General features: G+C 37.6%; 1 protein-coding gene across 1 annotated transcript in view; it reads right to left on the minus strand.

Annotated features, from left to right (window-relative positions):
* The window catches only part of LOC106567547 (kin of IRRE-like protein 3), a 368,305-nt gene that overhangs the window by 216,873 nt on the left and 135,309 nt on the right, over positions 1 to 16,123 (minus strand). The window lies entirely within an intron of this gene.

Below are 16,123 nucleotides of genomic sequence, written 5' to 3' on the forward strand. Positions count from 1 at the left end.
CATTCGTCCACCTTGAATATTATTCATGTTCTGGTTAAAAAAGGCCCTAATGATTTATGCTATACAACGTTTGACATGTTTGAACGAACGGAAATATATTTTTTCCCCTCGTTCATGACGAGAAGTCCGGCTGGCTTACATCATGTGCTAACGAGACGGAGATTTTTGGACATAAATGATGAGCTTTTTTGAACAAAACTACATTCGTTATGGACCTGTGATACCTGGAAGTGACATCTGATGAAGAGAATCAAAGGTAATGGATTATTTACATAGTATTTTCGATTTTAGATCTCCCCAACATGACGTCTAGTCTGTATCGCAACGCGTATTTTTCTGGGCACAGTGCTCAGATTATTGCAAAGTGTGATTTCCCAGTAAGGTTATTTTTAAATCTGGCAAGTTGATTGCGTTCAAAAGATGTAAATCTATAATTCTTTAAATGACAATATAATATTTTACCAATGTTTTCTAATTTTAATTATTTAATTTGTGACGCTGACTTGACTGCCGGTTATTGGAGGGAAACGATTTCCTCAACATCAATGCCATAGTAAAACGCTGTTTTTGTATATAAATATGAACTTGATAGAACTAAAAATGCATGCATTGTCTAACATAATGTCCTAGGAGTGTCATCTGATGGAGATTGTAAAAGGTTAGTGTATCATTTTAGCTGGTTTTATGGTTTTGGTGACCCTGTCTTTGACTTGACAAAACATTACACACAACTCTTGTAAATGTACTGTCCTAACATACTCTAAATTTATGCTTTCGCCGTAAAACCTTTTTGAAATCGTAAAACGTGGTTAGATTAAGGAGATGTTTATCTTTCAAATGGTGTAACATAGTTGTATTTTTGAAAAATTTGAATTTTGACATTTATTTGGATTCAAATTTGCCGCTCTTGAAATGCACCTGCTGTTGATGGAGTGCACCACAGGTGGCACGCTAGCGTCCCACCTAGCCCCAAGAGGTTAAAGGGCCAACCAGGGTGACTTGTTCTGAAACACAGATTGATCTGGTGTTCAGTAATAGACCAGAGAGAGTGACTAAATCATTCAATATGGTTACTGGGCTGTCTGATCATAATCTGACACTTATAGCCAGAAAGCTTTCCAAGAACAGGTTTAACCTCTCTACTGTTAGAAAGCCTGATCAGTTCAGAATACCTAAGAGTGAATTCAATTATTTTGAAAACTAGGGAATTAACTGCACTGATCTCTTGTCCTATCCACAATCCAGACTACATTAAATGGCTTCCTGAAGAAAATCTAATCCAAAACTGGCCAAAAGAGCATGAAAGAACGAGGTCATGCTCTAAAAACAGCCCTAAAGTCCTAATTAGAGCATGACAGAGGTACTGTAGGTTTATCATGTTGAGAAATAAGGTGGTAAAAGGAATCAAACAGTTCAAGGCAAACTTTTTTATCAAGATAATTGGTGAAGGGAAATGATCAATTGATCTGGGAGAATCTAAAAAAGTGAACAGGGAAAGACCCTAGTAATACTGCAAAAAGACTAGAAATCAATGTGAATGAGACTAACACAGGACACAGTCAAAATAGCAACAGCCTTCAATTACACTGGTTTCTTGGGCTCAGCTTAGCACCAGTGAATGACACTCAACCTGTCTTCATCATAAGTGAGGTTTCTGAGTCAGAGGTGAACAAGGTGATTAGCTCACTAAAGAACTCTAAAGCCAAAGACGTGTTTGGGCTGGACTTTGGGGGCAGTATTTACATGGCCGGATAAAAAACGTACCCGATTTAATCTGATTATTACTCCTGCCCAGAAACTAGAATATGCATATAATTATTGGCTTTGGATAGAACACACCCTAAAGTTTCTAAAACTGTTTGAATGGTGTCTTTGAGTATAACAGAACTCATATGGCAGGCAAAAATCTGAGAAGATTCCTTACAGGAAGTGGCCTGTCTGACAATTTCTTGGGCTTCTTCACTCTCTTTATTGAAAACTGAGGATCTCTGCTGTAACGTGACACTTCCTACGGCTCCCATAGGCTCTCAGAAGGCGGGAAAACGCTGAATGATGTCTTTGCAGCCCCTGGCTGAAAAACATTAGGGCCTTTGGTAAGTGGTCGATCAGAGGACAATGAGACTGAGGCGCGTGCACGAGGCGACCCCATGTTTTTATTTTCTCTGTCTTTGAACTAAAACAGGGTTTCCCGGTCAGAATATTATCGCTTTTTTACGAGAAAAATGGCATAAAAATTGATTTTAAACAGCGGTTGACATGCTTCGAAGTACAGTAATGGAATATTTAGAATTTTTTTGTCACGAAACGCGTCGGGCGCGTCACCCTTCTTTACCCTTCGGATAGTGTCTTGAACGCACAAACAAAACAGAGGATATTTGAACATAACTATGGATTATTTTGAACCAAACCAACATTTGTTATTGAAGTAGAAGTCCTGGGAGTGCATTCTGATGAAGAACAGCAAAGGTAATCCAATTTTTCTTATAGTAAATCTGACTTTGGTGAGGGCTAAACTTGGTGGGTGTCTAAATAGCTAGCCCGTGATGGCTGGGCTATCTACTCAGAATATTGCAAAATGTGCTTTCACCGAAAAGCTATTTTAAAATCGGACATAGCGATTGCATAAAGGAGTAATGTATCTATAATTCTTCAAATAATTGTTATGTTTTTTGTGAACGTTTATCGTGTGTAATTTAGTAAATTCACCGGAAGTTTGCGGTGGGTATGCTAGTTCTGAACGTCACATGCTAATGTAAAAAGCTGGTTTTTGATATAAATATGAACTTGATTGAACAAAACATGCATGTATTGTATAACATAATGTCCTAGGATTGTCATCTGATGAAGATCATCAAAGGTTAGTGCTGCATTTAGCTCTGGTTTGGGTTTATGTGACATTATATGCTAGCTTGAAAAATGGGTGTCTGATTATTTCTGGCTGGGTACTCTGCTGACATAATTTAATGTTTTGCTTTCGTTGTAAAGCCTTTTTGAAATCGGACAGTGTGGTTAGATTAACCTCTTGGGGCTAGGTGGGACGCTAGCGTGCCACCCGTGGTGCACTCCATCAACAGCAGGTGCATTTCAAGAGCGGCAAATTTGAATCCAAATAAATGTCAAAATTCAAATTTTTCAAAAATACAACTATTTTACACCATTTGAAAGATAAACATCTCCTTAATCTAACCACGTTTTACGATTTCAAAAAGGTTTTACGGCGAAAGCATAAATTTAGAGTATGTTAGGACAGTACATTTACAAGAGTTGTGTGTAATGTTTTGTCAAGTCAAAGACAGGGTCACCAAAACCATAAAACCAGCTAAAATGATGCACTAACCTTTTCCAATCTCCATCAGATGACACTCCTAGGACATTATGTTAGACAATGCATGCATTTTTAGTTCTATCAAGTTCATATTTATATCCAAAAACAGCGTTTTACTATGGCATTGATGTTGAGGAAATCGTTTCCCTCCAATAACCGGCAGTCAAGTCAGCGTCACAAATTAAATAATTAAAATTAGAAAACATTGGTAAAATATTATATTGTCATTTAAAGAATTATAGATTTACATCTTTTGAACGCAATCAACTTGCCAGATTTAAAAATAACCTTACTGGGAAATCACACTTTGCAATAATCTGAGCACTGCGCCCAGAAAAATACGCGTTGCGATACAGACTAGACGTCATGTTGGGGAGATCTAAAATCGAAAATACTATGTAAATAATCCATTACCTTTGATTCTCTTCATCAGATGTCACTTCCAGGTATCACAGGTCCATAACGAATGTAGTTTTGTTCAAAAAAGCTCATCATTTATGTCCAAAAATCTCCGTCTCGTTAGCACATGATGTAAGCCAGCCGGACTTCTCGTCATGAACGAGGGGAAAAAATATATTTCCGTTCGTTCAAACATGTCAAACGTTGTATAGCATAAATCATTAGGGCCTTTTTTAACCAGAACATGAATAATATTCAAGGTGGACGAATGCATACTCTTTTATAACGTATTGGAACGAGGGTACCCAACATGAACTCGCGCGCCAGAGTCTAATCGGCCATCACCGTTCCATGGCTCTTGTTCGGTCAGATCTCCCTCCAGAAGACTCAAAACACTTTGTAAAGGCTGGTGACATCTAGTGGAAGCAATAGGAAGTGCCAAAATATTCCTAAACCCCTGTGTTTTTCAATGGGATAGGTTTAAAGTCAATACAACACATCAGGTATCCACTTCCTGTCAGAAAATGTCTCAGGGTTTTGCCTGCCAAATGAGTTCTGTTATACTCACAGACACCATTCAAACAGTTTTAGAAACTTTAGAGTGTTTTCTATCCATATATAATAAGTATATGCATATTCTAGTTACTGGGTAGGATTAGTAACCAGATTAAATCGGGTACATTTTTTTTATCCAGACGTGCAAATGCTGCCCCCTAGCCCCAACAGGTTAACGAGAGTCATATGTTTGAGAAATTGAAGTAATAGCATTTCTAAGGTATTTGAATAACACGCCACGGGATTCCACTGACTGTTGAGTAGGTGGGACGATTTCGTCCCACCTACCCTAGAGAGGTTAAAAACTACAAAGAGTCACTCATTGGCCCCATAACTAAGGTCAGTGGGTCACCAGCACATCTGTTGGTCAGGGGGTGTTTCCAAGGGTCTGGAAGTCGGCCATAATAACGGCCATCTTTAGATCAGGTGAGTAACTACAGGCCCGTTAGTATACTACATGTGGTGTCGAAGGTTGCTGAAAAGTGTGTAGCAGAGCAACTGATTGCCCGCCTCAACAAAAGGCCCTTCACAATACACTCCATGCAGTTTGGCTTCAGAGCAAAACACTCCACAGAAACGGCCAACTGCTTTCTTCTGGAAAATGTGAAGACCAAGAAAGACAAAGGGGGCGTTGTTGGGGCTGTATTTCTAGACCTAAGGAAATCGTTTGATACTGTTAACCATGAGGTTCTCATCACAAAACTGTACAAGTTCAACTTTTCCCCCGATGCCTTGAGATGGATTAAATCATACCGTGAATGCAGAACCAAGTGTGTCAGAGTGAGCAATGAGCTGTCACCGTGCCCCAAGGGTCAACACTGGGGCCCCTCCTGTACTTTGAAGAATCTCAAATATAAAATATATTTGAATTTGTTTATCACTTTTTTGGTTACTACAGGATTCCATACATGTTATTTCATAGTTTTGATGTCTTCACTATTATTCTACAATATATTAGTCCTGTCGTGTATGTATGTACGGTACCAGTCAAAGGTTTGGACATTCCAGGGTTTTTCTTTATTTTTACTATTTTTTACATTGTAGAATAATAGTGAAGACATCAAAACTATGAAATAACATGTATGGAATCCTGTAGTAACCAAAAAGGTGTTAAACAAATTTAAATATATTTTATATACATACACTAACATTCAACATTTTGGTGTCACTTAGAAATGTCCTTGTTATCATTTTAAAAGGCTAATTGATCATTACAAAACCCTCTTGTAATTATGTTAGCACAGCTGAAAACTGTTGTGCTATTTAAAGAAGCATTAAAACTGACCTTCTTTAGACTAGTTGAGTATCTGGAGCATCAGCATTTGTGGGTTCGATTACAGGCCCAAAATGGCTAGAAACAAATAAGTATTTTCTGAAACTCGTCAGTCTATTCTTGTTCTGAGAAATAAAGGCTATTCCATGCGAGAAATTGCCAACAAACTGAAGATCTGGTACAATGCTGTGTACTACTCCTTTCACAGAACAGCACAAACTGGCTCTAACCAGAATAGAAAGAGGAGTGGGAGGCCCCGGTGCACAACAAGTACATTAGAGTGTCTATTTTGAGAAACAGATGCCTCACAAGTCCCCAACTGGCAGCTTCATTAAATAGTACCCACAAAACACCAGTCTCAACGTCAACTGTGAAGATGTGACTCCGGGATGCTGGCCTTCTAGGCAGAGTTGCAAAGAAAAAGCCATATTTCAGAGTAGCCAATAAAAAGAAAAGATAAAGATGGGCAAAAGAACACAGACACTGGACAGAGCTATTGCTTTTTCTTTGCAACTCTGCCTAGAAGGCCAGCATCTCGGAGTTGCCTCTTCACTGTTGATGTTGATACTGGTGTTTTAAGGCACACTTAACCAGCATGGCTACCACAGCATTCTGCAGCGATACGCCATCCCATCTGGTTTGCGCTTAGTGGGACTATCATTTGTTTTTCAACAGGACAATGACCCAACACACCTTCGGGCTGTGTAAGGCTATTTCTCCAAGAAGGAGAGTGATGGAGTGCTGCATCAGATGACCTGGCCTCCACAATCACCCGACCTCAACCCAATTGAGATGCTATGGGATGAGTTGGACTGCAGAGTGAAGGAAAAGCAGCCAACAAGGGCTCAGCATATGTGGGAACTCCTTCAAGCCTGTTGAGAGAATAACAAGAGTGTACACATCTGTCATCAAGGCAAAGGTGGCCACTTTGAATAACCTAAAATATATCTTGATATGTTTAACACTTTTTTGGTTACTACATGATTCTCCATGCAATGTAGAAAATAGTAAAAATAAAGAAACCCCTGGAATGAGTAGGTGTGGACTCACTTTTAAAAATATATCTTCCTTTATTATTTTCTACTAACCCTACCACCCTTCCCCTAATTGGAGTAAACTAATGAACAACAACACTTAGGCTTCTACTTCCAGCTTATACATACTATATACATTTTATGCACAATCTATTTCACAATAGTTATATTTTGTTTGTTTTTAGTCCTGTCCTTCCTCTACCCTCAACCTCTCCCATCTATTTCTGATGTCCATCCAGTTTTATTTATTTTTGACATATGTTTTTGACTGTGCTGTTTCACAAAAGTTCTGAACCTTTATACATTTTACAGACACACTATATTTACATTTGCTATTTTTTGTTATTAGTCCCACCTTTCAGCTCCATTCAACCCCTCCCATCTATCTCTTAACCCCATCCATATTGGATTTATATTTGCCATATATTTTTCAATTGTGCTGTGATGCTTCACAAAATATTTGAACATTTCTATTCTTATGGTTTCTACAGATTCTAAATCAAAGATAAACATTTTCTCCAAAAGTATTGTTATATTTTTGATCGATTGACTATGACTTTTCAAATCACCCAGTATTGCTATCTGAAGTGGTAGCTCCAGGTGAATGTTGCAAATGTTGTGACCAAAAACAAGCTGCATATGGACAGTACCAAAACAAATTATCTAATGATTCAGTCTCTTCGCAGCAAAATCTGCAGAGCTGGGAAGGTTGTATCCCACAAAAATATAACATTCTATTGGTTGCAATAATTTTGTATAATAATTTAAATAAAACAATTCTAAGTTTTGAATCCGGCGTCATTTTCAGTATCAGCTCATAAACCATGTGCCATTGAATCAGTACATTGAAAATCTTTTCCCAACTATTTTGCAGTCTATATGGCCAGTTGTCATTTTATTGGTCCTTAAATGAAACTGGTATATTTTTTTATTCAACACAATTTTCTTTAACCACTTTGGTCTTTAATGCAGGGCCAACAGACAAGTTCCTTACTTTTTCCCCCTTTCACTTGCCTCTTCCATTTTTGCGGTAATGTTGCAATTAGTTTAATGGAATTTTGGGTAGAGCAGACATTTCCATATATTTTTGTTAGCTGCATATGTGACATAACTCCACCAGTACTATTTATGATATAGTTTACAAAGAGTATTCATTTTTTTAACATTCTATTGAAAAACAATGTTTTTTTTATCAATTAGCATGTTTGAGTTCAACTACAATATTTGTTGTATTATTTGTTCTGTTTTTTTCTGCTGGATTAAACTGAAATTGCAACCAAATTTCTACAGATTGTTTTCTAAATAACTATATTTTGGAGATTATTTCATTTTCATATAACCAAATGTGAGAGGCTGTAATCTGAATAAAGGGAAAAATACAATTCTTGAACATTGGGTGAGACATTCTTACTAATTTGCTAGAGAACCAGTTTGGATTTCAGTATAACTTTTGTATGACTGACGCCTTTAGTGAGAGGTCTAATGCTTACATTTTTTATAATTTCTGCCCTCAGAATTCATATTCATTGTATAGATAGGCCCATTCAATTTTGTCCGGCTTGACATTCATAACAAAATTGAATATTTTTTGCTCATATAATTTAAAAAACAGGTCGCTAGGTGTAGGCAAGACCATAAGCAAATAGGTAAACTGGGATATGACTAAAGAGATGGGTGGGTGGGATTTTTCCACAAATAGACAGCTATTTTCCTTTGCATGGTGCAAGATCTTATCTATTTCTGCTAACTTTTTATTAACATTTATTGGAGTGAGATCATTTCTTTCTTTTGGGATATGTATACCAAGTATGTCCACATCCCCATCAGACCATTTAATTGGTAAACTACATGGTAATGTAAAAGTTGTATTTTTGAATGATCCAATACATAATATAGTACATTTATCATCATTTGGTTTTAATCCAGAGAGATTAGAAAAAGCATCTAGATCCTCTATGAGGCTGTGGAGGAATCCAAATTCTGGATTTAAAAGAAAACACGAATCATCAGCTTACAATGACACCTTTGTTTTTATCAGACCTGGATTTCTTACCCCTTAATAGTATTGTTTAATCTGATTTTAACAGCTATCATTTTGATGGCAATAATAAATAGATATGCTGATAGTGGACAACCTTGTTTTACTCCTCTTGACAGTTTAAAACTTTCTGAGAAGTAGCCATTATTTACTATTTTACACCTAGGGTTACTATACATCAATTTAACCCATTTTATAACAGATTCTCCAAAATTGAAATATTCCAGGAATTTATATATTAACTCCAGTCATACTTTATCAAAAGCCTTTTCAAAGTCAGCTATGAAAACCAGGCCTGGTTTCCCCGATATGTCATGGTATTCTATTGTTTCCAGTATATTATCTCCAATATATTGTCCATGTAAAAAAAACCTGTCTGATTAGGATGAAAAATATCCGACAATACCTTTTTAATTCTATGCGCTGAACATTTTGCTCAAATTTTTGCATCACAACACTGAAGATTAAGAGGCCTCCATTTTTTAAATGGACTATATCTTTATATTTACCAATTGGATCCTGTTTCAATACGAATGAAATCAGACCTTCTTGTTGAGTGCCTGATAATCTAGCATTCATGTAGGAGTGGTTAAAACATGCTAATAACGGTCCTCTGAATATATCAAAAAAGGTTTGATATACCTAAAACAATTCTCATCAATCTACACACAATATCCCATAATGCCAAAGTGAAAACAAGTTTTTCGAAATGTTCTAAATTAAAAACAAAAATACCTTATTCACATAAGTATTCAGACCCTTTGCTATGAAATTGAGCTCAGGTGCGTCCTGTTTCCATTGATCCTCCTTGATATAATTCTACAACTTGATTGGAGTACACCTGTGGTAAATTCAATTGATTGGAGATGATTTGGAAAGGCACACACATATTTATATAAGGTCCCACAGTTGACAGTCCATGACAGAGCAAAAACCAAGCCATGAGGTCAAAGGACTTGTCCGTAGAACTCTGAGATGGGATTGTGTCGAGGCACAGATCTGGGAAAGGGTACCAAAACATTTCTGCAGCATTGAAGGTCCCCAAGAACACAGAGGCCACCATCAGTCTTAAAAGGAAGACATTTGGAACCACCAAGACTCTTCCTAGAGCTGGATGCCCGGCCAAACTGAGAAATTGGGGGAGAAAGGCCTTGGTCAGGGAGGTGACCAGGGCCTCAATGGTCTCTTTGACAGAGCTCAATAGTTCCTCTGTGGAGATGGGATAACCTTCCAGAAGGGCAACCATCTCTGCAGCACTCCACCAATCAAGCCTTTACGGTAGAGTGGCCAGTAGGAAGCCACTACTCAGTAAAAGACACATGACAGCCCGCTTGGAGTTTGCCAAAAGGCACCTAAGGGACTGTATTATGAAGCCAAGATCAATGATATACAAACGTTTGAGTAATTTTAATTATGGGCCGGAAGACAAATTCAACTCCATCTTTCATTGAAGCAGTTGGCTTATTCATCACAAAACCATTTCTTGTTGCCAATTAGTTTTATGATTATTCCATTGCAAAGAGGGAAAACTGAGGCAGGAAATGCTAACAATGCTAACAATGTAACAATGTGAGCAATTGTATTCATGCATAAAAAAACAAATAAAGAAAAGCATTGCATGTTTGAATTTTGTTAAGTTAGTGTGAGAGAGGTGCAAAAATGATTGTTGTCAATCAATAATGACAAACCTCCAGGCATTGCCAACTTAGATGGAAAGCTACTGAGGATGGTAGATATCTCTATAGCCAATCTTGCCTGTCATATTTTTAATCTGAGCCTAGAGGAAAGTCTTTGTCTTCATACATGGAAGGAAGACAAAGTAATTCCGCTACCCAAGAGTGGTAAAGTGGCCTTTATTGGTTCTAACAGCAGACCTTAAATCTTGCTACCAGCTCTTAGCAAACTGTTGGAAAGAATTGTGTTTCACCAAATAAAATGCTATTTCTCTGTAAAGAAATTAACAACAGACTTTCAGCATGATTATAGAGAAAGGCACTCAACTTGTACTGCACTGAAACAAAGGACCGATGATTGGTTGAAAGAAATTGATAATAAGACGATTGTGGGAGCAGTACTGTTAGATTTCAGTGCAGCCTTTGATATTATTGACCATAACTTGTTGTTGAAAAAAAATATGTGTTATGGCTTTTCAACCTCTTGCCATATTGTGTATTCAAAGCTATCTATCTAATATAACTCAGAGAATATAACTTCTTTAATGGAAGCTTCTCTAATGTCAAACATGTAAAGTGTGGTGTACTGCAGGGCATGTCTCTAGGTCCTCTACTCTTTTCTATTTTTACCAATGACCTGCCAGTGGCATTAAATCAAATGTTATTGATTTAAGAAGTTAAGAAAAAAATACAAACAAGTTTTAAGTAAAAAAATAGATAAGTAAAAAATAGAAAATAGAAAATTAATGTAACAAATAATTAAACAGCAGCAGTAAAAAAATGCATCATACTTGATTCCAACCTCTCTTTTAAAAAGCAGGTGAAATGGTAATTCAAATAACAAAATTCAACCTAGCTAATTTCCCATTCATAAAAAAATAATATACTACAGACGTAGCAAAACTTTACTTCAATGCTATGATAATACCCCACTTAACATACTGCTTGACTAGTTGGGCACAAGCTTGCTGTACAACATTAAAACCCATTCAGTCTGTCTACAAACAGGCTCTCAAAGTGCTTGATAAATAGCCATCATCACCGTTACATTCTCAGAAAGCATGAGCTCCTGATTTGGGAAAATCTTGTGCAATACACCGACACATGTCTTGTATTGAAGATTCTAAATAGCCTGGCTCCCCCTCCACTTAGTACTTCTGCCAAACAGAAAACCCAAACCCATGGCAGCATATCTACAAGGTCTGCCATGAGAGGTGACTGTATACTTCCCTTATGGAAAAGCACTGCTTTCTCTGTGAGAGCTTCCCATGTCTGGAACACACTGCCATCAGACACAGACAACTGCACCACCTATCCCACCTTCACAAAAAACATAAAGATATTGCTAAAGGACAATCTGTCTTAGAATATGTGGACAACTACAAATACCTAGGTCTCTGGTTAGACTGTAAACTTTCCTTCCAGACTCACATTAAGCATCTCCAATCCAAAATTAAATCTAGAATTGGCTTCCTATTTCACAACAACGCCTCCTTCACTCATGCTGCCAAACATACCCTCATAACACTGACTATCCTACCAATCCTTGACTTTGGCGATGTCATTTACAAAATAGCCTCAAACACTCTACTCAGCAAATTGGATGTAGTCTATCACAGTGCCATCCGTTTTGTCACCAAAGCCACATATACTACCCACCACTGCGACCTGTATGCCTTCACTACATTTTAGTCGCCAAACAAACTGGCTCCAGGTCATCTATAAGTCTATACTAGGTAAAGCCCCACCTTATCTCAGCTCACTGGTCACCATAGCAACACCCACCCATAGCACGCTCTCCAGCAGGTATATTTCACTGGTCATCCCCAAAGTCAACATGTGCTTTGGCCGCCTTTCCTTCCAATTCTCTGCTGCCAATGACTGGAACGAATTGCAAAAATCACTGAAACTGGAGACTTATCTCCCTCACTAACTTTAAGCATCAGCTATCAAAGCAGCTTACCGATCACTGCACCTGTACACAGCCCATCTGTAAATAGCCCACCCAACTGCCTCATCCCCATATTGTTATTTTTTGTTGTTGTTGCTCTTTTGCACCCCAGTATCTCTACTTGCACATCATCATCTGCATATCTATCACTCCAGTGTTAATGCCAAATTGTAATTATTTTGCCATTATGGCCTATTTATTGCCTAACCTCGCTAATCTTACTACATTTGCACACACTATACATAGATGTTTGTATTGTGTTATTGACTGTATGTTTGTTTATCCCATGTGTAACTCTGTGTTGTTTGTCGCATTGCTTTGCTTTATCTTGGCCAGGTCGCAGATGTAAATGAGGACTTGCCTACCTGGTTAAATAAAGGGGAAATATTTTTTTGTTTTAAATCAGACTTATTAACATAATCCTTATTTGTGTATTGCTGCTTCCCATGTTATCCGTTGTCTGTAGCTTGTGAGGTGTGGAAACACTTTGTTGCTTTTATGTATTTTGTTTTGTTGCTTTTTGTGCTATTTCTCTGTCTGTTGTTTGTCCCATGTTGCTCTGCATGTGCTTACTGCTCATTGTTTGTCTGTATTGTTATTGTAATTGCTTTTAATAACCTGCCCAAGGATTGCGGTTGAAAATTAGCTGGCTGGCTAAAACCGGCACATTAACTGAAACGTTGATTAACGTGCACTGTCCCTGTAAAAATAAAAATAAACTCAAACACTATTATTGCACACAGAGTGAGTCCGTGTAACTTTTTATGTGACTTGTCAAGCACATTTTTACTCCTGAACTTATTTAGGCTTGCCCTAACAAAGGGGTTGAATACTTATTGACTCAAGACATTTAGTTTTTCATTTTTTATTTATTTGTATACATTTCTAAAACCATTCCACTGACAGTATGAGGTATTGAGTTAATCTATTTTAAATTCAGACTGTAACACAACAAAATGTGGGAAAAGTCAAGGTGTGTGAATACTCTCTGAAAGAACTGTTACTGGTAATATAACATGTTACTTTCCACACAAAGTAATATTGCAAAGTATTATGAAATATATTACTTTTCCAAGTAACTAATGTACAAAAATGTAAATGTGAACACATTAATCTATGCTCAACCTTATAGGGCTTATGCTGTTAGAGCTAAAATAAGGACATGTTCCATCCAGATGAAATAAAAATAAGAATTACATAGCATAGTGTAAATACATTCAGTGCATATGTTGTGGTTCTAGGTCTGGGGGTTTGAATCATTCATAATGTATATAACATATTATATGAGGTGAAGTGCAGGACAACAGTGTTACTTATAGATTGGCTTCCCCCTTGAGAAGCCGTATAGTACAGTATATTAAAGTAAACATGTTGATACTAATACCATCAGCATATTAGGTATGTTACAGAAATATCCGAATTGGATGTTAATCATTCATTTATTCATGTGTTGTGTCTTCTCAAATAGTTCAAGTACCCAGTGTACGACCTTTATTTGCTACCCTATTATCTTCTCAGTAAACATGTTAACTTGACTAATGTCTGTCTTTGCATATAACTGCAACATCAACTGATGTCAGAAGTTGGATCCAAACTCTCATTTATCTAACCATCAGTATATGAAGGGCTGTATAGTGGAATTAATACAATTGTGAAGATTATTTATCGTGTACTGTCAGATTCTTTTCAGTATGTACTTTACAATGAGGATTCAGCACCTGATTACGTTCAATACATAATTGGAGAGTGAACACGTTATCAATTATTCTACCAAGGAGACTGAAAGGTGCCCTCTCTTATTTTATTTATATATTTTATTTAACCCTCATTTAATCAGGTAAGTCATTGAGAACACATTCTCTTTTACAATAACAACCTGACTACTAACCTACTTAACACAGCTTGTTAATTTACTGATGCGGTGGTAGGGATTGAGGGCAAATTAGACAGCTAGCTAATGACTTGTAGATACATATTAGATTTATATACAGCAATATACACTGAGTGTACAATATTGTCAGGGCATGGACTCTACAAGGTGTAGAAATCGCTCCACAGGGATGCTGGCGCATGCTAACTCTAATGCTTCCCACAGCTGTGTCAAGTAGGCTGGATGTCCTTTGTGTGGTGGATCATTCTTGACACACACTGGAAACTGTTGAATGTAAAAACCCAGCAGCGTTGCAGTACTTGACACACTCAAACTGTTGCACCTGGCCCCTACTCCCATTCAACCTCGGAGTGGCACACATACTGTACAGTTGAAGTCGGAAGTTTACATACACTTAGGCTGGAGTCATTAAAACTAGTTTTTCAACCACTACACACATTTCTTGTTAACAAACATCAGTTTTGGCAAGTCGGTTAGGACAACTACTTTGTGCATGACACAAGTCATTTTTCCAACAATTGTTTACAGACAGATTATTTCACTTATAATTCACTGCATCACAATTTCAGTGGGTCAGAAGAATACATACACTCCGTTGACTGTGCCTTTAAACAGCTTGGAAAATTCCAGAAAATGATGTCATGTCTTTAGAAGCTTCTGATAGGTTGATTTACATGTATTTCAAGGCCTACCTTCAAACGTAGTGCCTCTTTGCTTGACATCATGGGACAATCAAAAGAAATCAGACAAGACCTCAGAAAATAAATTGTAGACCTCCACAAGTCTGGTTCATCCTTGGGAGCAATTTCCAAATGCCTGAAGGTACCACGTTCATCTGTACAAACAATACTACGCAAGTATAAACACCATGGGACAACACAGCCGTCATACCGCTCAGGAAGGAGACACGTTCTGTCTCCTAGAGATTAATGAATTTTGGTGCGAAAAGTGCAAATCAATCCCAGAACAACAGCAAAGGACCTTGTGAAGATGCTGGAGGAAACAGGTACAAAAGTATTTATATCCACAGTAAAACGAGTCCAATATCGAAATAACCTGAAAGGCCACTCAGCAAGGAAGAAGCCACTGCTCCAAAACCGCCATTAAAAAGCCAGACTACAGTTTGCAACTACACATGGGGACAAAGATCGTACTTTTTGGAGATATGTCCTCTGATCTGATGAAACAAAAATATAACTTTTTGGCCATAATGACCATCATTATGTTTGGAGGAAATGGGGGAGGCTTGCAAGCCGAAGAACCCCATCCCAACCGTGAAGGACGGGGGTGGTAGCATCATGTTAAGGGGGTGCTTTGCTGCAGGAGGGACTGGTGCACTTCACAAAATAGATGGCATCATGAGGATGGAAAATTATGTGGATATATTGAAGCAACATCTCAAGACATCAGTCAGGAAGTTAAAGCTTGGTCGCAAATGGGTCTTCCAAATGAACAATGATCACAAGCATACTTCCAAAGTTGTGTCAAAATGGCTTAAGGACAACAAAGTCAAGGTATTGGAGTGGCCATCACAAAACCTTGAGTTCAATCCCTTAGAACGTTTGTGGGCAGAACTGAAAAAGCGTGTACAAGCAATGTGTGCCACAAACCTGACTCAGTTACATCAGCTCTGTCAGGAGGAATTTGACAAAATGCACCCAACTTATCATGGGAAGCTTGTGGAAGGCTACCCAAAACGTTTGACCCAAGTTAAACAATTTTAAGGCAATGCTACCAAATCCTAATTGAGTGTATGTAAACTTCTGACCCACTAGGAATGTGATGAAAGAAATTAAAGCTGAAATAAATAATTCTCTCTACTATTATTCTGACCTTTCACATTCTTAAATAAAATGGTGATCCTAACTGACCTATGACAGGGAATTTTTACTACGATTAAATGTCAGGAATTGTGCAAACTGAGTTAACCTGTTAGGGCTAGGGGGCAGTATTGAAACGGCCGGATAAAAAACGTACCCGATTT

The sequence above is a fragment of the Salmo salar genome, chromosome 13 (genome assembly GCF_965601325.2).
Source record: "Salmo salar chromosome 13, fSalSal1, whole genome shotgun sequence".
NCBI classification, from domain to species: Eukaryota; Metazoa; Chordata; class Actinopteri; order Salmoniformes; family Salmonidae; genus Salmo; species Salmo salar.